This window comes from Anarrhichthys ocellatus, unplaced genomic scaffold, assembly GCF_004355925.1.
Source record: "Anarrhichthys ocellatus isolate YVR2014 unplaced genomic scaffold, GSC_Weel_1.0 scaffold5, whole genome shotgun sequence".
Classification (NCBI taxonomy): Eukaryota; Metazoa; Chordata; class Actinopteri; order Perciformes; family Anarhichadidae; genus Anarrhichthys; species Anarrhichthys ocellatus.
Window position 1 is genome coordinate 430845 of NW_022280035.1, and position 23084 is coordinate 453928.

The window sequence follows — 23084 nt, forward strand, 5'->3', positions numbered from 1 at the left end:
GCGTGTGTGTCAGAGAGAAAGATATAGTGGAATGAGAGGGAGAACGAAGCAACAGAGGCTGAGGGAGAGAGTGGGAGCTGCAGGCTGATAGATAGGGAGAGACCAGCAGCACAAGGCAGCAGCACGTCTGCCTCTATCTGTCGCCTCTTGGATCTCCCCAAACACAGCTGTCCTGGTGTGTGTGTGTGAGGGAACGCTTATACAGCGCGCACCAGAGTTTTCCCGGTTGCTGCGCACACAAAGCCCGTTGTCCGACCGCTCTGGTTGTGGTGTGGCCACGCGTGGGGTTGAAGGTTTGACCACTTTTGCTCTGGACTTTGCTCGACACCCATGATCCCCAGCCGTCTCTGGCATACCCTCTCATTAAGGTAAGCAGAGACCTACAGCGCTTCATTCACTGCAGGCTGTGGGACTGGAGCTGTATGCTTCATGTTCTTAGAAGATGTTTGACTCCAACCCGATGAGATTTTTATTTTATATGAGCATGCTATTAATTCATAAAAACAGTTGAAACTGAACAGTAAAATAGATGCCATTGCATTTGTCCCAGGCTCTAGTTTCACTGTGTGTCGTATCTGGTCCGACCAGCTTTCTGTGTACAAACATCCAGTCGGCTGATATCAAGTGATGACCGCTCTGCTCTTTAGTTTTACATTATTACACTTTTTTTTTTTTTCTTTGCCTCGAAAGACAGTTTGCTGACTGTTTTCATGTGACTTGACCAGACTGGTGATGAGTTTGTGTGAAGTCTGTAAGCTTCGAACCTCTATGGAGCACACGTGTGCTGAAGGTTAACTGAATATGTTGTACTGTACAGTTGATTAAGTGAACTTTACTTGGAATTGGTCACGTTTATTGCGTTTATAGCAGTCCTCTGACCTTCCATACACACTTAACGAACCACATGTGACTGGCGTGCTTTGTACAGTAAGGGCATGTTCAATATGTCATACAGTTGTAGCAGTAAATGTCAAGTGTGAGTCATCACAGGAAGTGATCTTTCAAAATATACAAACTGTTTAAACTCTGAATGAACAGACAACGAAGTGGTTCCCTGTCCCACGTGGGACTTGTTGTCGCCTGTTGCTCGGGGGGAGAGTTGCAGTGAAAGTGCTTGTGACTGAGACTCTCTTAAAGGACAAGTAGTGATAATCAAATAGCTCTCAGCAGCTTGACGCGTGCATGTTTACTTGTGAAATACGAGCCGTAAGTATCCGAAGCACTCGCTGCCGTTACGTCTTCCTGCATCGAGGTACTATATGTGTCCTCTCACTGGACCCGCTTTCACATGTTGGTTGTTATGAACTTACATGAACACTTCCCGTAAGCATAGAGCCACTTAATGGACATTAACATGTGTTATCAAGCTAATAAGTACCACAGTTCAGCAGCCTTTTGAGAATTTGAGTGTTTTTCTCTCATTCTGCGGATAACTATTTTGTTTCGGTAATGCACACTCCACCTGATTAGCTAACTCAATTTCTGGCCGAACCGAAGAGATGTTTGATTTGATTCATCTAAATAATTCTGCTTAGTTTCCGTGCTGCACGGTTAAACTGTTAAACTCTGTGCACGAAACACAAAGTCAAATGGGATGGCCTTCACGGATTTATGTTCTCTGATTTAATCAGAGCAGGAATAAAGCTTTATACAAGGTACTTAGTGTTCAAGCTTTTATAAAAACAAAACCACCTGTGTGATTGAGGTTTTGACAGTTACACCATGAACGGCAGGGCTGGAGTTGCCTGACATCCACGTTACACGAGGCCATGTGATGATTTGGAGAGGATGCATGTTATCCAAACATCCCATGCTGCTGATGCTCTCCACCGGCCCGACAAAGCAAGAATCAAAAACCCAATATCCAACACGAGAGACCGAGCTTTGTCGAGCCCTGCTGCAAGTGTTGCCGGAGGACAATTGTCAGCGAGCAGGAAGCTCTCACCATTTATTCTTGATTCACATGATGTTCAGGACCACAAGAGATCCCTGTTGTGTAGTGGCAGTCGTGTGTGTGACATTCCCGTGATTGTGCCTTCGTTCGATTGAATATCTTTTGGACCGTTGCTCTGACAAAACAAGCAATAGAAAGGAAAAGTGAAATTATTAGTCGATCAACAGGCATTTATGTTGATAATTGAAAAATCCTTTCTCAAGCAGAAGTGCCAAATATTTGCTGACTGTGGATTCTCAAATGTGCAGATGTTTTGCTTTTGGTGTTTTGTACCATTATCACTTTAATATCTTTTGCTTTCGGACTGATTGGACAGAACAAGACGTTATCTTTAGCTCTGGTCTGATGGGTCATTTTGACTATTTTCTGATGTTGGGGAGACTAAATTATTGAGTCAGTTTGTTCATAATGAAAGTAGCTGCAGCTCTAATATGTAGACATCACTTTTGGTTGTGGTGAATTGCTGTTTTCCTCTATTTTCTGACACTGAATGGACTACATGATAAATCAATAATGACAATAATTGGTTGCAATCCTACATTCAGTATTATGCAAGTATGCATTCATATGCGCTTTTTTTTTTTTTTGTTTTTGGTTCAGGTGTATGAATGCGTTGCTGTGTTAACTCTTTGTGTCGCTTGATGCTTCCATGTGGAGGTGATATAACCCAGTTAGTCCCACTGGGCGACAGTACGGTGTTATTATGAGCAGCAGCTTCCACATCAGTGTGGGAGGGAAGCGTGTTTAGCGGCGGTGTGGCAGTGCGGGTGAATCCACAATTAATCAGGTTTCTGGAGAGATGACAAGGATGAAGGAGAACTCCCGTGGAGCTTCGACTTATGTTTTATAAGCAGACTGACCACTGTGTGTGTGTGTGTGTGTGTGTGTGTGTGTTTGCTCTGTGGGTGTGTGTGTTTGCTCTGTGGAGTTTACATCACGTGTTTCCTTCCTTCTTTGCTGCTGGTTTGTTGACGGAGCACGTTAGTTCTAACATATGGAGTTGTGAAATATGCAAATATTCCAGACAAACGGTCAAGGGTACATCATTGATCATGGTTATGGAGTGAATGCATTCATTGAAATGCATTCATGCACACTTCTACATACTCAGAAAAACGACTCCTTCTTTTCACTTTGTACTCGGACATCAATGGAAGAGGTCACTGACATGCTGTGTAGGAGTGCATAATGAAGGAGCATTCATTATAGTTTCAGTGTGGGCAGATAGTCACACATGCACTTCTTACCTCCACACACACACACACACACACACACACACACACATCCCATCGACTTACAGAACGAACCCTAGAAAGTACATCTGGTTCAATTCATGTTTCATTCACAGTTCGCACCGTTAGCTGGGAGCTGCCACCATGCTGAGAGCTGTTGAGAGACAATAGAGACTGAATTGAGGCTCTACGGAGGGAGAGTAAATCTTAAGAAATGAAGTCTGCTGTTAGCTAGAGCATTTTACCAAACACAGGATTTTGTCAGTTTGATGAACTTGAAATGATTACGCTTTAAAAAAATACTTTACATACAGCTGCTATTGTGCATTACTAAAGACAGCATCGTCCGCTGTCTTAAATAACAAAACAACGTAAGGGTTACAGTCAGAACTCTTACATTGTCGTTGAGTCAATGAGCCTTTCTTGCAAAATCAATACTCGGCTGTTGAACAAACATCTTCGGGAAGAAGCACCAGTTGTCTCAGAGCTTGTAGAGTATGTCTCTCATTATCTCCGCGAGGTGTGTGTGTGTGTGTGCACCTCCGTGTCTGTCCACGGCTAATCTCATATTTCTGCTGCAGTAAACTTCATAATAGTTTGGATGGGCGGTTGCAATGACTCACACTTTCTCAAAACGACAGCTCGGTGAGTTTTGGTTTTGGCAAGATTGTCTGAAAGATGTCTTATACGACCACTTCGATTGCCATACATCACAGCTTGTTTTTCACTTTGAATGAAGTCTGTTTTACGACGCCTTACGTTGGTGTCGAAACGCGGCGGTAGCCAACTGTGGGTTGTATTAATTGAATCAATCCAGCAGTGGTTGTTGCAGACACACCTGGCGGAGATCTGCACTATACTTTCTTTTCTAGTTGCCTATGCAATGTGTTTTTCCGCTGTTTGCTCTCATACTGGTATAATTGGTATTTCTCCTTAAGTTTTTGTACAGTTTGGTTGGTGCATTATGCACTCCAAAAGGTCTGAGTCACATGTGTGACATCCCTCCTGCTGTCCTGGAGGCTATTCCTGCCCACCTCTGCAGCCAGTCGGCTGACGTCAGACGTCGGCTGATCTACTTCACCTGGGCCTTCCAGGATTTAAAAGTTGGCCCATGTGTTCACTCTGCCTCTCTCTTCCAACAACTGACATCCCCCCCTGAATCACTTCCTTTTGGTTTGCACCAGCAACACTTCCACAGCACGCATGGCACTCATCGATCCATGCATTGCTTGAATTGTAAGCCAGTTTGAAAAGAAAAGCGGTTGCAAAAAGTGAGCTGAATTGTGCGGTGGTGGTAAGGTTTTGTCGATCAAAGGTTTGGATCCCAGTGGAAAAGCGAGTTTTATTGTGCAGGTGTAATGGGCCGAGAGAGTATGGCCCTGCACTGTGATGGGAACCAATGGATGCAGCAGCGATCCCTTTAATATGCCCTTCTGCTCGCACAACTGTTTACTTCTCTAGAGGTCTGGTATCACTGGCTCACTTTGTACTCATGATGAGATCATTTTCTGTGATTTGTAATACGTGAATTAGGATTGAGGGAAGCTGTCATGTGCAGTCAGGGGATGCACATCAAATGCAGACTTCGTCTTTCGGTGTCGGAGTGTGAACCAAATACTTTGGCACAAAGATGTTTTTTAGTTGGATTTTGGATAAGATCTTGCACTGAGCATTGCCAGTGAGAGCAACAATAAGTGCTCTCACATTTCAAACAGAGCAGTCATTGACTTCCTCTGAATCTGAAACTTTAAGGAGATAAGGCTCCTGTTGTATATTAACAGGAGTCACAGGACAGGCCTCATGGATGATGCCACGCTGAATTTGAAGAGCACAACACATTCTGCACAGCTGAAGAATAGCGTGTACACTTCCAGCCTGGGTTGCTTCTGAGAACAAATAAAGCTCCAGTCAAGAGTTTTGAAAAGATTTAAAGGCCGACAACAAACAGCACCTAGCAAGCACCCTGACGGACTGCTTCCAATCTCGGTTTGACAAGTCCCACGTAACGTACGGCTGTCCAAACTGTAGGTGTTTGTGGTTTCCTCTTTCTAAAGGACAGTTTAAGGACACGAGAACAAACGCACAAAGAAACCATCGAATGTTTAGCAATCTGCTGTCTTTTCAGTAAAGGTCAGAGGTGTTTTCTTTTCCCAGCACAGTGCAGTGACTTTCTAATTTAGCACTTCAGGGACTTGTCCAACATGTTTGTGCTTTGTGTGGTGTCCACTTCTTCTTTATGTGACCAGCCATTTTTATAATAGACCTTGTTTTCTTTGTACAACCTACAGTCCTTCTGTAATTGGTGTTGGAGTAAATGTTTGAATGTAATTGTTTTCGTTCTTTGTGAAGAGACAGGCCCCTGTCCGTGCCCCACATAGGACCTTCGGAAACAATATGTACAATAGTCAACGATGAAAGACATGAATGAATGTGATGTTTACGATAAGATACTGTTGCATGTCAAGAAAGTTGTCTAGGTGGCTAGCTAGGTAACTTAGCTAAGTTGTGCCGTTATTTTACCCGTTTCATCCAGTGACTCTCTTCTATCAGCCAGGAAGAGAAAAGAACAAGCGAGGTTGTTTGTGTGAGAACATCGTGGCTTCAGAGAGAGACGTCACTCAGGTGTGTAGTCTCTCAGCGCGTTTTCACAGCCTTCTATGTCAACAGTTTTACGACATAATGCGACTCTCTTGACTTGCAAAATTATCTTTTGAACTGACGAACTCATTCACGGCACAATTCAAACGGGATCGAACTTCTTTTTGTTTCTCCACATTGACTAACCTCCATATTTATTCTGAAATAAGGTCCTGTGGCGGTCAACTGGAAGGGTTGAAAATGTAGGTTCTGAATAATTAAGTCAAAAAAGAGGTCATGTGTCCAAGCCCCACATTTTGTGTCAAGTAATATTAAAGCAATGTGACATCACCTAAACATAATGATTAGAGAAATAAGACTCTCTTTGCCTTTACTTTCATCCCTACTTCTGTTGATGTTTTAAAATGAGTTAAATGATATGCATATTGTTGGCATGTTAAGGTATACGAGAAGTTCTGTGTATTGTTTTTTTAACTTGACTTTATAAACTGGGTATGGGCTGTCCCCGAGGTTACTCCTTACATGTGAAACTTAATTCTCTGTTCATGTCTGATGAAGAACTGATGTAATCCAGTCTGCATTTCTTAGGATGTAATGTCAGAAACACCTAAATGGAGTCACATCTGGTTTTGTGCATCATTACGTGCCTCCATTATTAAGCTGTGCGGCAGAATAATCACAGTTTAGGGATATTGTTGCTGTATCCATAGAATCAGCTGTGTGTGTGCTGAATCAGAGTGTGTACTGTGAGCTGTTATTGAAACCCTTGCCTGTGGTCAGTGAGTGTAACAAACTCGTAAGGTCAAGTTGGACATTTTATTGCCTTTTGTGTTTCGTTTCGTATATATTCATTACAGCTCACAAGATATTCTCAAAGCTGGCCAAAGACAATTTAGACTTGGACTTAAGAATGAACTGATTGGAATTTGGTGTTTTTAAAAGTGTTTAAGTCTGAAGTATGGAGCAATATTTATCTTCATGTGTTCTGCTAAACGTTGCAGTGTGAAAACTGTGGTTATAATTGGACTGAATGTTTCAATAGAATCAAGCATCATCACACACGTGTGACATCATACAGGTCAGGTTAAAACAGACAAAAAGTCAGACCCTTCACTAACCCTTTCACAACTTTCAAACCGAGAGTGTGACTTTCACATAATTAAGGTTCAGATAAATATACATGAAATAAAATATAGTAGAATCTACAAGCGATTGGAAAATGTATCCTAATGATGATTAAGCCGCCCTCCAAATGCTTCGTTGTGACAAGTTCACATCATTCCCCTCACTTGGTGTCTCCTCACTGAACAGCCGGTTTAAAAATAAGTGTGATTGCTGTGTGTGTGTGTGTGTGTGTGTGTGTGTGTGCGTGTGTTCAGTCAGTAGACTACATGAGTTTGTATAACGATCTGGTTGTGTGCGTAGTAATGTAATATTGTCACGCTACCCAATGTCTTGCCTTACTTGAGTCGATACACTAAAGATATATATGCTCCGATATTCAAGCCCATCGCCAATGAAATAATGTAAAGAATGAGGTATTTGACTGTGAAATTAACATTTTAACAGCATGTAATAACACGCTGTACCCTCACTGAACCCATACTGTATACGCAGTTCACATAGAATTGTTTAACATATCAGAGGATGGCACGCTGAACAATTGTTTAATGATGTTACACAGAGATTGGGTGATCTTCCTTTAAAGCACAATAAAGCCTTTGACTCTGAAAAGGACATCTGCCATTTACACTACCCTGAAGAAAGATACGCTTTGGCTTCGGTAGTGTGTGCGTGCGTGCGTGCGTACGTACATTCCTGTGCGATTATCTGCGAGCATGGTCATTCCCCAGGGTAGATGTATCATCAATGACAAGCAGCCACATGTCAGCTATCCTTATCCTCATGTACTGCATGCGTTATGTACGAGGCTGTCACTCCCAGCTAAGGCTGTAAGAACAACATGAACACGCCCTTACACACAGACACCACCACACCAATAGATGCATAAAAACACTCATTTACACACTGGGTTCCAAATGGCAAGTACGGCCACCAACTGGGCACCAATAGGTTGTGTTCACTGTAACCAAATGTCAACCTCACATCCTCTTCAAAGAATAGCTTCCCCACCTCAGAACATTACCTGTGAAAACCCAACAGACTAACCTGGAATGACAATATTATTGTGAAAGGCACCCTGTAGATGTTGTCAGATTAAAATGTACCTACGCTCCCCACAGGTGTGACATTCCAGTCACACATATCAGCCTGTTTGATACAAACATCAAAGCACACAGCCAGCAAAGATGTAATTGAATTGGCACTTATCACCGGTTATCCCATCACTGGCTGCCGGAGCATGCAGAGTCTTTAGAATCATCTTGTGCTTGCGTTTTATTTCACACTTGTTCTTTCTGTCATACCTTTCTCTCTGTGCTATGAATCACTTAACGGCTTTGTGTGTGAAATGCTACTTACAGTATATTTAAAAGAGAACTTGAGTTGACTAGTTTTTCTATTTCTGTGGTTTGTGGCACATTTGCTGATTTGAAGTTTGTCAGTCAGTATCAACACTTCCTCTCAGTGTGGGAGGGATGAGCGTTTAAACTGTTATGCCGAATCAGAGGTTCTCAAAACAGCTGATGGCTCGCAGCTAACGGCGCTGACAGTGCAAAACCACAGTGAACGCGCAAACGGAGCTAAAAGTGTTCACCTGAGGGGACGGCAGAGGGCGGGTGCTATGCCGCCGGTCGATGCGGCATTATCGGCTTCAGCGGAGCGTAGTGTGGTGTCAGTGAGCGAGTCAGTGAGGCGTGGTCATACACGAACATGCAATAAAAGCATGAGCAGCCAACCCGGCAATGTAAAAATAAAAAATATATATCTATCTATCTATATAAAAGCACAGAGTAGCTCATATTTCAACACACACAGAGGCCCTACTTCATCTTTACATAATAAATAGTTGTTCGCTGCTTTATGCTCAATGCTCTGAATTGCATGTATTGCACCTTTAATAACGTTGAGGGCCAGACAAGGGAGGGAGGACGGGAAGTTCACCTCAAACAAACGGGTCTGGCTCCATGTCAAACATTTGGTTTAGCAACTAACGATTACATACACGATCAGATCATCTGCTGTCCATGGAAATAATCTGCAGATGTTTTCTCTTGCACTTTACAATTTGCCAGAGCTCATGATAACTTTTCCAACAATATTTGTTCGATGAGAAGTCCGTGTAAAACCAGTGATATTTTGGCAATGGCAGAATATTTGACTTCTACCAGGACAATGAGCCAAAAGCTGTTTTACTTGTTAAGGGAACATCTCTAGATGTAGTACATTGAAGTACACTGCTCTCTACTTTTCAAACTGTGACATTAACAATAGTATTTGTACTGATGTATAAAATGACTTTGTGTTTCTTGCTGTGATTGGTTCAGCTCTCATCGACCTTGTTTTCAGCCAATAAGCTCACTTTACACTCTCTGTGTCACAGCACCACTCAACAAACAGACGAAGGTAGCGGCGAGCTGGTCAACTATAGTCAGAACAGATATTTCCCCCCAGGAAACAGAGATAACAGGAAAGGGTGAATATTGGACTTTTGAGTGTCAGGTGATCAATTATCAGGTGATAATATCCCAAACAGATTGTTTGCTGCTCACAAAGTGAACAAACCTCATGAATTAAGGCTATCTCGAGTTTCTCTCAGTGAATCTTTTGCATGTGGTATGTAGCTCTCTCTTTTTATTTTTACTCATTCCTTTCCTCCGATTGTGTAACTGCTTCCCCATCAGCATTACAGCAGATGCTTTGCCATCATTAAAGCACAGTCGTTTAAATGCAACATTGATTTCATGACGGAGGACAAGTTTGCTCCCAAGTTGCTTCCACGGCAACAAAATAATTTCCTCGCCATACATTCTCCTTCGCAATCCTCCCCCGACTCAGTCCAACATTGAAGAAGACTTTAGTTCAAATGCATTTGCAAGATCAAATATACATGATCAGGAATACCTTCACACATTCACATTTAGATATGCACAGCATACTGCAAACTCCCCCCATGTATCATGCACACAGGCACGCTGATCCCATTGACTTCAATATGACTGTTTTAAGCATCTCTGTGGATTTTGGTTTGAAGTTAGCGGAAGAGGCCACGTCTCTCCTCATCTCTTACATGACTTTCTTTGTCTGTTGAAAAGATTACATCACACCATCCCTCTCTGTGCTACTCTCCCTCGGGCCCTCTGCCTCTCGTGTCTGTCTGACACAGATCTGAGCTACAGTACTCAACACCTAGGATTATGCCACTGTGCCAAAGGTCTGAGCACGACACAATCTAACGTGGTGACAAGTCATCATAGAGGTGTAGTCTGTAAATAAAAATAAAAATGTAAAAAGGTGCTAAACATTTCCAGATAAGCAAGAAAATGGAGAATTTGGAGAAGAAATTGTGGAGGGTGAGAGGGGAGCATGGCAGGAAAAGAAGCAGTGCTGTAGTTTAACAAAAGACTGAGAGGCTCATGCTCACTGAGGGAATAGTAGTTAAGAGCCTGACTGGCAGACTGTAGAGTGCTGCTGGTGTCTGCAGTGAGGTCATCCATCATCAACCAAGTTTTGTGGTGAATTCTTAACAGGTCAGTTCTGAGGGCAGCAAAAACGAAATGCAATGTTCAGGAAAATGCAATAAATATCATTACTGTAAGAGCTTTCAGGAACCTATGAAGTATTATATGTCGTCGTCGTTAGTTCACAGGGCCCAATATTAAAGGAGAAAAGAAATAGTGTAAATAATGTGCGAGGCTATTCTAAAATAAACACAATATGATGAGAGGGCCGAGTGGATGTTGATGCAGTCTCGCTACCTTTGACTCCATTTGCCGGAGTGTTCACTCAGCGCTACTGTGCTGCTTGGACAGCTCAACAGATCAGATGGCCTGGGCCTCTTTCATTTCCGTTCTCTCACGTCTCAATGACGTAGGAAACAGACCGAGTGAAGAACAGTCGAGGCTACGGCTGGAGCATGAAGGAAACGTTGAAACGAGGTAATTGGATATTGATTTCGCTCTATGGACGGCAATGTCGGTGTGTCGGTCCACCACTTTTGGATTAACACGACATTGTGAACAGACGTTGATGGTCCCCAGAGGATGAATCTTTCTGACTTTCCTCTAGCGCCACCATGAGGTTGACATTTATGGTTTTGAGTGAATTTCTTTCACAGCTATAGGACGGATCTCCAAGAAATTTGGATACAAACATGCTTTTCCCCCTCAGAATTACAATGAATTATAATATCGACGATGATTCCCTAACTTTATGTACTTTGTTTCGTGCTAATTAGCATATGCTACCATGCTAACACGCTGATCTTGGATAATGAACATCGCCATCATAATACCTGTCTGTCATCAGAATGGTGGCATCATCATTGTGAGCATGCTAGCATATTGCTAACTCTAGCATTTAGCTCAAAGAACCGCTGTGTCTTCTTCAGGTCAAATAAATGGCTTCAGGCTCTTTGTCTTGTTTCAAAATGTGTACATCTTTCTTTTTTATGTTGTTTCTGTGTACAAATGGATAATAAAGATATACAGAGCAATAGAAGTAAGTTTATAAGACAAATAAAATAATAAGATATGGGTATTATAATGGAAAGCAACATTGTGAATATTAATGATGGAAAAAAGACAGCGAACGGTGGAGTTGAAAGTCTCGGGGGATGTAGGAGGCATCCGTTAATGAGGATGATGAAACTGTGGTGCAGAGCGGCTTGATAGTACAATAAGCAAAGTAGAGGCCAGTGCCCTTCAGAAAACTGCCTGGTCAGCGAAGAGCCACAATGTCACCGGGTGTCATATGACAGATTGAGACAGCGAAGGAGGAAAAAAGAAAAAAGTGACAGTTTTAGCAACAAAACATAATTGCGTAAACAACAGATTGACGTACAAAGCCTAACCATAGAGTTCAGTGTTATCGTGTGGAGTAGGCCATGAGTGTGTATGTGTTGAATGGATCAGTTGGGTTGCTTTGGGTTGAGATGGCACTCATTTGCATTTTGAGGAGGAGGAAAAACTGTTTCATGAAATAGAAGTGCAGGGAGGAGGGGGGGGGAGACTAAAGGATGAAGAATTAAAGAGTCAATGAAGGTCGGGTAAAACCTGGACAGACCGCCAGACAACCATTCACGCTCACATTCACACCTATACGGTCAATTTATAGTCATCACTTAACATAAGCTGCATTGAGTTTGTGAGGAAGCCGGAGAACCCGCGAGGAAAACCCTCGCTGCTGAGGGGAGAACATGCTCTAGTTTTGCTGATTTTACTGTTCGGTCTGACCCTGAAGCTTGACGTGGCTGTCCATGATCTGAAGAAGAAAAAACGTAGCTGCCCGTGTTGCAGTGGTGGCGAGGTACAGCAGTGCGTGTGTGTACTGGTAGTTCTGTTGTAAGAGTTGTGAATGAGGGGTCACCTACAGGCAGTCAGTGACAGTATATAGCAGGTACTAAAATGTGTTTTGAGAAGTGTGAGTCACCGCAACCAGAAGAGGTCCTTGAACATGCAGCCATAACTGGCCACTCAAAGTATAACGCAGCTTGCTGCAGCCGAATGCGAGATTAGCCGTGGACAGACACAGAGGTGCACACTCACACACGCGAGCGATTGCATGACCCTGCTGGCAAAGTTAATGAACATCTATGAAAGATTTCTGTCAGCGTTGCATGACTTTCACTCTGGTTGGATGTAGATTGAATTCGTAGGTGAGCTTTACCTGTGAGTGAGCATTTGCATCTTGTCAGCACGTTGTTAGAATCTCTCCCCGAGGCCTTTTAGCATGCACATGTTTCTCTGCTCACAGTCCATCGCTGTGGCCCGTCCAGCAGGCATTGCAAGTCAATGAAGTGGGGCCCCTTGTGGAGATGGAAAAAAGAACAAAACAATGTGGGACACAACGTAATCCTACTGCACGTCTTTCATCTCTTTCGCTGTACACATCGGATTACCCAATGTTAGATCTGGATTCTTCAGAGGAAACTTTCCCCAGAGAACGTGGTGCTGCTGAAACATCACAGACAATTCTTTCACTCTGCAAAGCAAGGAAGATGTGGCCATCCGATTTCATTTCACTCCAGACTCACCCACGCTGGAATTGCAGGGCGAAGCGACCCACTCGACGAACACAGAGGAGATATTGATTGATCCTGCAGAACCCTGGGATTACGTTCAGTGACTACATGTTCTAAATGTGTTTCAGTTAGATTTTTCCTGTGATATCCACGTGTACTGTAGTAGCTACAGTATTGATGGGTATGGGAAAGTTCGGTAAAAAAAGACCACTTGGTTGGAGTTAAAGAAGTAATAAGCCATGTATTACATGTGTAATCCTAAATTCTCCAGCTTGAGTCATCTTAAATACGCACCACCAAGACAGTAAAACACACTCAGCTAGAGTTTATGTTACACTAAACATTCTTTATAAAACTGCAGCATATAGAAACTAAAAGTAACTACATGCAAATCGTACATCTTACTCAAGACTCTTTGTCTTGAATATAGCATTTAAGAGATCAGTTTGTTTTTCCCATCCTGTCAGTTCAGCAGTTCACGGTGTTAGAGGAACAAAAGCTCTGCTGTGTGCATTGTTTCTGTTGACATCCACGCGCAGAGCGACAGACCAAAATTGTGGTGCACTCCGTGATTTAACGAGATTGCATTTATCGATAAGACCCCTAGCCTCGACCTGAAGCAAGTGATTACATCATGTCCTGGCCCGTGTATGAATTCAGCTTTAAACGGGTTGAGTAAAGTTAGCTATTGTGGTCTGAGAATATCTGTATACTTTCTATTTTAAGTCTTTATTTTTTAACTTTGATATTGGAAAGCAGAAAGTGTGATAACCTGGAAGAAGGCAGACGTGTCTCCAGAGACATCCACCTTGAGAGCTGAGTGTGATTGAATGGGCGAGTGCCGTCGGCAGGGAGTGAGTAATCGTCCTCCTGGTACTTGTATCCTTTCTAACACCAAGTGGTGTTACCGAGTGACTGACAGCTCGTTCTCATGTAAAGGTCATCTCAGAATGTTGGAAACACTCTGTCTTTGCTTCTTCAGAGGTGGGTCTGAACAACGGCACTTCTCCGGGATACAAAGTGCTTTTTGTCGTTGTTGTTGTTTTAGCAGTAAATTGTGAGGGACGTTGAGACAAATGTTCATTTGGTCTCATCATTGCCGGGGCAGATGAGTTCAAATGGATTTCCCTCAGATAGTCTCAGAAGTGGTTCTGAAGGCTAGCGAGGCATGCGCGCCATTCTATATCGATTTCTATCGTCTTCTGTTCATGCACCATCGTTGCTCGCAAGAAGAAAGGAATCACCAGGGAAGGTGTTAGATAACCTTTTTATGAAATCAAATTCAAACCCTGTGGGGAATCCACTTAATTCAGAATCCTTTTGAATCCCTTATTATGTTACTCTTTTAACATTTGTAAGTAACGAAAGGTTAAACTTTTTAAACAATAACTACAATTTTGTTGGCTCAGGTAAACACTGTAGTTTGTGGTCGTGGCCTTATACATTTTCATTTTCTCCACATACTGAAGGTCCTGTAACTATTAAATTGATCAGATTACTGTAAAAGCTTGATATGAGTCATAGTTTAACTGGTAGATTCTTAAATTGACGTCTCTAGAGAAGAATCTTCACCGTTACAACTACAAAGACACAGTCTTAGTGTCTTCTCGCTCATAAACAATATTTTGCTGAATACAGACGACAGCTGCAGAGATCAAATCAGAACAGTCAAACGTTACATCAACGTTGATTAGCTACAGCTGCTCTAATCTCTAATCTACCACTGGTGATGTATTTTCAAAGGGTGAGCGCATCAGAAAGCTGCCACCTGTATGTTTTCCATCGCCTTTTTTCTAATGAAAATGAAACCGGCTTTCAGAACCCCGTCCCTTCGAATCATCAGACTTTGAAGTGATGGTAACCTCAGGAGAATCTGACATAATCAGACAGACAGACACAGAGCCCGGACAACCTGACCATCACTCATGGTTAGAATCACACCATGGGCCCCACTGTCATCCCCATTTTTTTTTGGCTGTATTACCGTCCTTACTTTCACGCACTCCGTTCTGTTGCTCTGAATAAAACATCACCTGAGACTCTCGTCTCAGAATGCCACTGCTTGGTTTTCCTTCCGTGCTTCAGCTCCATGTCAGAAATCTGAAACCCAAGATCACCAAAACGCCTCCTATAATCCAACACGCAGGCGCACATACGTGGACCCAGACAAAACTGGACATGATTGATGAACACACAGAACTTCACTGACTTATAAAGATTTAAAATGTGTCATAATTCTTCACACGTACAGACGCTAAGTACCCTCTTCAGTTCAGAATATGTCTGAAACAAGTTGTAATAATAATGGTTCATTCATTTTGTGTAATATTCTAATTTAAAGTTAAAGGCAGAGACTCTTGATGCAGACTTTAATGACCATTTCTTCCCTTATTTCTATTGGCTGCTCATTCAGTAATTCCTGCAAACCATAATTGTATGGTTCGTTCTGCAGGCGTTCTGTATAGAAGTCTAGAAGAAACACAGATGAGTTGCACAAACTCGGAGGAATTAATAACGACCATTCGGTTCGAGCTGGAGGCCGCTTTCAACAGACGACCCTCTAAGTCTTCAAGGGGCAGAAAAAGTGCAGCAAAAGCAAGACAGCTTTCTGTTCATGCTGCCTGGAGAACCTTGAATAACAATCCACTGACTTTCTGTGCAGCTGTCTTGTGTTTCTTTGTGCTGCTTCTTGCAAAAGAGAAGCAGACTTATCAAACGCACCGGTCACACAGCTTCGCTCCCTTCACAATATCTCACAACGAGATGAATTCAGCACTACCTGTCAAGGGACAGCGACAAACAGAATATGAAACTCTTCAATACAAGACAGTTCTACGTCTGTACTGAATAGCTGGAACCTTCATTCATAACGTCCTATGTCTATTCATTCTGTTTGTACTTCTGCTCAATTAAATGCACCATTGCACCGTGCACTTCAGATCATGTGCTATAGATGATTCCAATAGAGCCATTGTAGAGGTATGACTGAACTGAACGAGGCTACAAACATGACACAAGTAGAGATTGTGCAGGGACGAGTTTGTAAATGCAGAACAAGTAAAGAAGGAAGAAAGCGATTATATAAATATAAGGTATACCATGGAAATATGCAATGGGAATAATAAAAAAGCACCTCACAAAGCCGCTAGCGTCGCTGTGGACGCTTAATCTTGTTGGGTTTTGTGTGACTTATTCAAATACATAACAGATGTTTCATTTAGTGACAGATCCCCTTTCAGATGGTGACATATTATGATGTCACAGCAAAAATAAATGTGATCTAGTGAAATGTATGGAGATAAAAAAGAAGGGAAATCCATGATTTCTTTTGTTCTATTTTCTTGCAAACAATGGAGGCACTGAAATGAGTGCAGATAGGTCTCTAATGTGTACAGAGCATTTAACAAAGAGTTAAACAGTTTGTCTTTTCAATACCATGTACTGTACATTAAAAAAACTGTACAAAACACACGCATGTTTGTGTGCCACAAAGCAAGAACAATTTCAGAGAGCCAGAATAGAGAGGCAGTGTAAAGTAGAAGGAATGAAGAAGAATAAAGAAGAGAGAGATGTGATGAAAATGGAGAACGATGTGTATGTACAGTAACGTGAGTAACCCTTCACTAATTTAAGCTGACAGACTTAGTGCCGTGCTCAAGCCGGGGGGCTCCCCTGTGACTCAGCATTTTCTCTGTGACCGAGCAAACTGAGAGCCGTGTTTAGAGCTGGAGGGAGGCTAAACTCAATTACACAATATTTGCGATGTTGACAATCAAATAGCTTCATGTGATGTCAAGAGGGAGACTCTTGTTGTTGAACCCACAGAGAATCAACACCAAACGCTGGAACTTTTGAGCTCTTTTGGCTCATTGTTTTAGATTTCAAGCTCATACAAAATTCCACGACAATCAATGCAATAGTTGTTAAGATATTTCGTTCTGTACCAAAGTGGTGGGATGACCAACAGGCTGACATCACTATAGAGCCATGGGGCTAGAACGGCTAAAAAAGTGTAATTGGGTTTTTTATGCACGTTCCAATTTTCATCCGTAAAAATCTTGAGGCACATTTCTTTCAGTAATAAGCTGTTTCAATTATTGCCAGGATTGATTACGCGCTTTAATTTATTCATAGATTAAGATTTACCTCTGCAAAAACACTGTATGATGTGATTAAAAGGCTGTTATTGAACACATGGGATGAGGAACATCATTTTGGAATTAATGTAAAGTGAATGTCGTGCTTGCAGTCGGCGTAATTTGAAACAGAATAGCTGTGGGCAATAGAAGACTGTATGCTGAGAGTAACGCAGTGAAATTAAAGAAAGTTAAAGTCTGAAAGTGAAACTTATTTGCTTTTGTTACTGCTTCACCTCCAGTGCTGTCAATCCTCAGAGCTATGTTGTTTTTTATAAACGGAGCACCTAAAGAAAGCCAACCTGACCAAGAAATTATAATTAAAACCATAGAAATAGAAGTAAAAGGGACATTGAGCTTTTTTCCTTGGTTATTTGACTAGTGCAAAGGAAAATGGCAATAGTTGTTCGCTGTTATACGGTGCCAACACACGTCAGTGGGGCCATAAAGCGTTGTCCGGCGAGACAGATGGCTGGCTAGCTAGCTAGGTAGCTTGTCCTTCTCCGGAGTGGCGGGGGAGTGAGGGAGAGGGACTGTTGGACGCAGCGCTGCCGCTTGCTAGAAGCCTGCTATCCATTTTCTGTAACCAGTGCTTATTAAAGCATTGTAGAGTTAGCAAGCTAGTTAACTAACTAGGCAGCCGTACGCTAGTTAGGTTGCTAATTCCACCATGCTTTAATGCTACACTGGTTACAGAAAATGAGAAAATGAAGTTGTCACTCATCTGGGGATAGCAATGTGCTTTCCTACGCTGTGACAAGTGAGTCCACAACTTCCTGTAATTCCGTTAAGTTTATATTGAAGTTAGCGTTAACGGTTGCAAAGACAACAACACACGTAAAAATAGCTGCCGCTCTGACCATCCTGCCACGTTGATTTAAATAGGATAGTCTGTTCTACTCCTGTTCTATTCCTATGAGTAGAACTAATAGAAAAAAGAACGAGATAAAAACTGGAGCTAATTATCTGTCTCGGTTTGTTGACATTAATTTACACGAGATGGGTTTTAGGGGTTGGGGGCTACAAATTAGGGGCACAAGCCAAGATTATTACTGTCCCAGTGTGAGTGATCGGGTGAGAGACTTACATGAGCATTATAGCACTAGTGCCACTTGAGCCATCCCTTCACTTTCAATAAGCCAAATTCCTAAAATCACTATTTTCAGTAGTTTAAGGGGTATGACTCATTTCAAATTAATTCCAATATGAGACACATGCCCATTGTACTGGCATACAGCACTTAGAGAAATTGAGAAAGAGAGAGATTGCTTTTATTAGGTTTTACATAAAGACACACTCCTGTGTACCAATGTCAGCAGAGTGAGTGATCGTTGTTTCATCATATCTCTGAAGGTCAGCCAAGTCTTTAGAAAGACGAGACAAATAGTCCTCCTACAAAAGAGACACTTTTGTTTTGAATGACATGACAGTCTCTTGTTTCACCTCATAATATATCTGCTATTTCATCTTTCCACTCATTAAATCTTCAGTCTATTATAGTTTCACTGAAATCAATGCATGTGTGTACATGTTTCTATAGGCTCGAAAAAATGTTATGGCCACTTCCAAAAATTAAAAGTCACCATTTGAATAACAATCCAGCAGAGGCGGCCTATACAGCAGACCAACACACACACACACACACACACACACACACACACACACACACGTTACTTTTTTGTGAGAAACTGAACTGCACTGTGTAATGAAATGTTGCCCCCTCCCCCCCTTATGTTATGATATCAATTTCAGTAAAAAGAAAAGCACATAGGAATGGACAGTTAATTTTTCCCTTTTTTTTGGGACCAAGTTATAGACCAAACAATGAATCAAGAAAATAATCAGCAGATTAATTGATACAGTTATGGCTAGGGTACAATAACGGATTGACATTTTTACTGTAACTCTGTCTAAACTTAATCAATATCCCTCCGCTGCACTCTGTAATAATATTTGATGAAAATCAAGAGACCCCTTACATCAATCCATTTATTCCTACTATTTACCAGCTTCACAATTGCTTCGTTGAAAATAGTACGATGCACTGTGGTGACCCGCGGATTTCATAATGGTCTCTCTCTCTTATGTGAGTGATTGAGCCACATTATTTGAAACAAGCTATTAATTCCACTCTGGCAGGGATGCTGGTCTCACAGGGATCTGGGTAATCATCTTCAGAAGATTCATGACTTGCATTTGAGAACATTTAATATGCTTTCAATATCTGTTATGCAACTGTTCCATCTATGTTAATGTACATGAAATCTAAATATGTACCGGCAGTTTACCATAACTAATATGCCAGCAGCATATGGAAAGAAAAGAAAGAGAGCACTACATGTCAAACTAAATTGTATTGTAACCCGTGATTGCTGTATCATAGCAGCATATAAGAGCAAACATCATTCTAGGAAGTTAAATGTAAAATCTACATTCAGCAGAAAACAGGCCATGACAAAAAATTAAAAATAATAATAATCTAATCAATAAACAAGCTGGGTCATGAAAAGTGGAAAGTCATGTTTACAAATCTGATTAGTAATGAGATGCTTTTTCGAGATATGCTTGTTTTGTCCCTAACTCTTAATGAATCCCAAACTCAGAAAGGAGGATGACTCATCATTCAATTATAAATGGCCTGAGGAGCTGAGGACTCGTGACTCGTGCAAGAGGTGTTTTTTGGACAAGAGGAACTTTTTATAGTTCTAAGAACTTCGTAGTTCCCAGAACGCTGTTTTGAGTGAACCTTTTTAGCTCAGCACCAGAGGATACAAGAGTTCATGAGCACACAACTGAGTCAAAGAACAAGTGAGGGTCGCTGCTCAGCAAGCTAGCCTAGTAGCACAATGGCTATCCCAGTAACTTAAATACAAAGCACTAAGGCTAACCCAGTAGCACAAAGGCAAATGTTAGTACAAATACTAACCCAGTAGCACAAAGACTAACCCAGAAGCACAAAGGCTAACCCAGTAATGTTAGTACGACTAACCCAATAGCACAAAGGCTAACCCAGTAATGTTAGTACAGCGACTAACCCAATAGCACAAAGGCTAACCCAGTAATGTTAGTACAAAGACTAACCCAGAAGCACAAAGGCTAACCCAGTAATGTTAGTACAAAGGCTAACCCAGTAATGTTAGTACAAAGACTAACCCAATAGCATAAAGGCTATCCCAGTAATGTTATTACGACTAACCCAATAGCACAAAGGCTAACCCAGTAATGTTAGCACAAAGACTAACCCAATAGCATAAAGGCTAACCCAGTAATGTTAGCACAAAGACTAACCCAATAGCATAAAGGCTAACCCAGTAATGTTAGTACAAATACTAACCCAGAAGCACAAAGGCTAACCCAGTAATGTTAGTACAAATACTAACCCAGAAGCACAAAGGCTAACCCAGTAATGTTAGTACAAATACTAACCCAATAGCACAAAGGCTAACCCAGTAATGTTAGTACAAATACTAACCCAGAAGCACAAAGGCTAACCCAGTAATGTTAGTACAAATACTAACCCAATAGCACAAAGGCTAACCCAGTAATATTTGCACTGTAATGTAGTTCTCGGAGGAGCTCCCCACAGGGCAGCTCCTCTCCAGAAGACCCCAGAACTGTTTAGTCCATTATCAACTAGTATTGCAAGCATACGTCTGTATGCGAGTGTGTGTCCGTCTTCCCTACGAGGTCCTGCACCTGTTTCTTGACTTGGCTCACTCTCGGCTAACTGTTGAACTTTCCAAGCTAATATTACCCTGGCAGGCTGCTATGTCAGTGTTGTTTATATAATGTCAGAACTGGAACCCAGTTCCAGAAAGCTTTGTGTTCTCTGAGTTTCCAGCATGCCAGCTCAGAGAATAAGAGCCCTGTCTGGGCTACCATCAGCCACATGCAAGAAACTGGAGCACAGACAAGCTGTCATAACCTTGTCTTTCTTTCTTTTCTCATTCTCTAAATCTCCCTCTTTTTCCTCTTACATAGTCTACTAAGAAGATCAACAACAACAACTTCAGTCATAGTTTCCACATGAGCTCCACGCCCACCCTGTTTGGTGATTATCTCTGTTCCATCAGCTGTTTTTTGCTGGCTTTGCGGATCAACATGCATGTGTTTGTATGTTGTGGTGATTTACTCATGCATTTCGATTAGCATAAATCATTGAAACCCAAAACAAACACTCGGGTTTGGACAGCTGGCACAAGGACGGCGCCAGTGAAGCATCTGTAACTCAGACTTTTTGTCCATGTCTCTGCTAAAGGAACGGCAGAAATGGTCCGAAGCCAGACTCTGTTTTTTACCTTGACAGCAATTCCCCTGATCAAAATATTTTTGACAAGTGGACGAGCAGCGGGAGAATTTTGTGTGGTGCAAAAAGCTTTCAAGTACATTGTGATAAATGATAGCCCTGCTGGAAGCGTGAGGGGGCCATCAGATGATGGGAGGCAAGAAAGATCTGAAGCTGAAGTCAGTTGGACAGACAGATGGAGCAGAGAGCAATATTTACTTTTAATTATACATTATGCACACAGTATTGGAATTTCTGTCTAATCTGTACACATGGCAGCATGTCTCTTTTGCTCCTACTGAGGTTTTCCCTTTTCATTTGGGAGTTTTTCCTTCTCTGAATCACAGGTCCAAAACGAGAGCGTGTTGTTCATATTCCAAAGCCCTCTGAGACAAATCCTGGGCCATGTTTTTGGGCTATATAGACACGATTGACTTGAGTTCAGATTTTAGTTAGAAACACTGCAAAGCAAATGTTTATTCTGGTTTGTTGAGTTGCACTTTTCCTGCTGTCTAACTTCACTCTGGTAAGTCATATTTGAAAGACACCCTCAAGACATGTTTTAATTAGTTGCAAAATAGTCTGCTTAGAATAATAATGTCTGATATGGGTTTTCCACAAAAAAAGTTTGTCTTAAAATTACATTACACACAGATATGTTAATTTTAAAGGTTTAACTACCGTCTCTGCCAGTTATCCTGCAGTCTGCAGCAGGCAGGTCTCGTAGGGAGTCGTAAAGGTCCGGGTTAGCTTCTGGATCTCTGCGTTTCCCTCATCAAACCCTCTGCAGGCCTCGTGGGAGTCATCAGGCAGGGCAGCGGCAGGGCATGGAGGTGTCAGATGGACCCGCACGGAGCTCATTATTCACCCAGAAGTGCACAAAGTGAGACGAGCTGAAGATCAATTTCTCCATATTTTCTCCATTCTCTTAAAAGACTGCTAAATTAACGTGCACGCCCACAGATTGTATTAATAGCTACCATACTAGATGAGATTCTGTCATGCTTTTGTTGGAAGATGTCACTTCTTTGATGCTTCACTAATAGAGGGATTCTGCTTCTATGTGGGTGTGACGTATGTGCACACCCACATAAGCAAGCTAACCCACTTAAAGTAAACACAGGAATATTCGAAGCAATCTTAAAACTGTGAATTGGAAAAAACGCAACAAATTAACCCATCGGCCTCCCCCGCTGCTACTCCATCAAGCTGCCAGAGCTACTTTACCATGGAGCCCACACTGTCACTAACCGCACTGTCACTAAGGAAAAAGCAATTTTAAGAGAAGCAGTATTTCATTTGTTTTACTACAATATTGAATCTTATAATATACTCATTCGTAGCAACTAGAGCATGATTAACATTTTTATGGTTATGTTTAGGTGCTCAAAGCACTTGGTTAAGGGTTAGGTAAAGATGTAGACTTTAGTCTAAAGTACACAGGTAACACACATTTACTTTCTCTACATTTACAACACATTGGTCATTCACCCCTTGGCAGCACTGACTCTCCACGTAAGTTTTCAACGTTTCATGACAGCGAGTCAATAAATGTTTGTTACATGCATATTGTCCTTTCAAAATAAAACGTCCATCTTCACAGGAAGTTAGGTTTAGACAACAAAACCATTAATTTAGATTTGGGAAGAGGGCATGGTTTAGGTTTACTTTCTAGCAACTCACGTCACTAGCAAGTGAAAAAACAGTTACATGACTAACGACACGAATGGCTCTCGCG

The 23084-nt window shown here is 41.8% G+C and overlaps 1 protein-coding gene across 2 annotated transcripts in view; it reads left to right on the forward strand.

The window, feature by feature from the left end:
* The window catches only part of LOC116382116 (opsin-5-like), a 54977-nt gene that overhangs the window by 11187 nt on the left and 20706 nt on the right, over positions 1–23084 (forward strand). Inside the window, exon 1 of one of the 2 annotated variants that reach the window (XM_031844840.1) lies at positions 69–368. The exons of the other annotated variant lie outside the window; for it this stretch is intronic. The gene's annotated coding sequence lies outside the window, so the exon portion shown is untranslated. Of the gene's footprint in view, positions 1–68; positions 369–23084 lie in introns of those variants that run through there. 2 annotated transcript variants of the gene reach the window in all.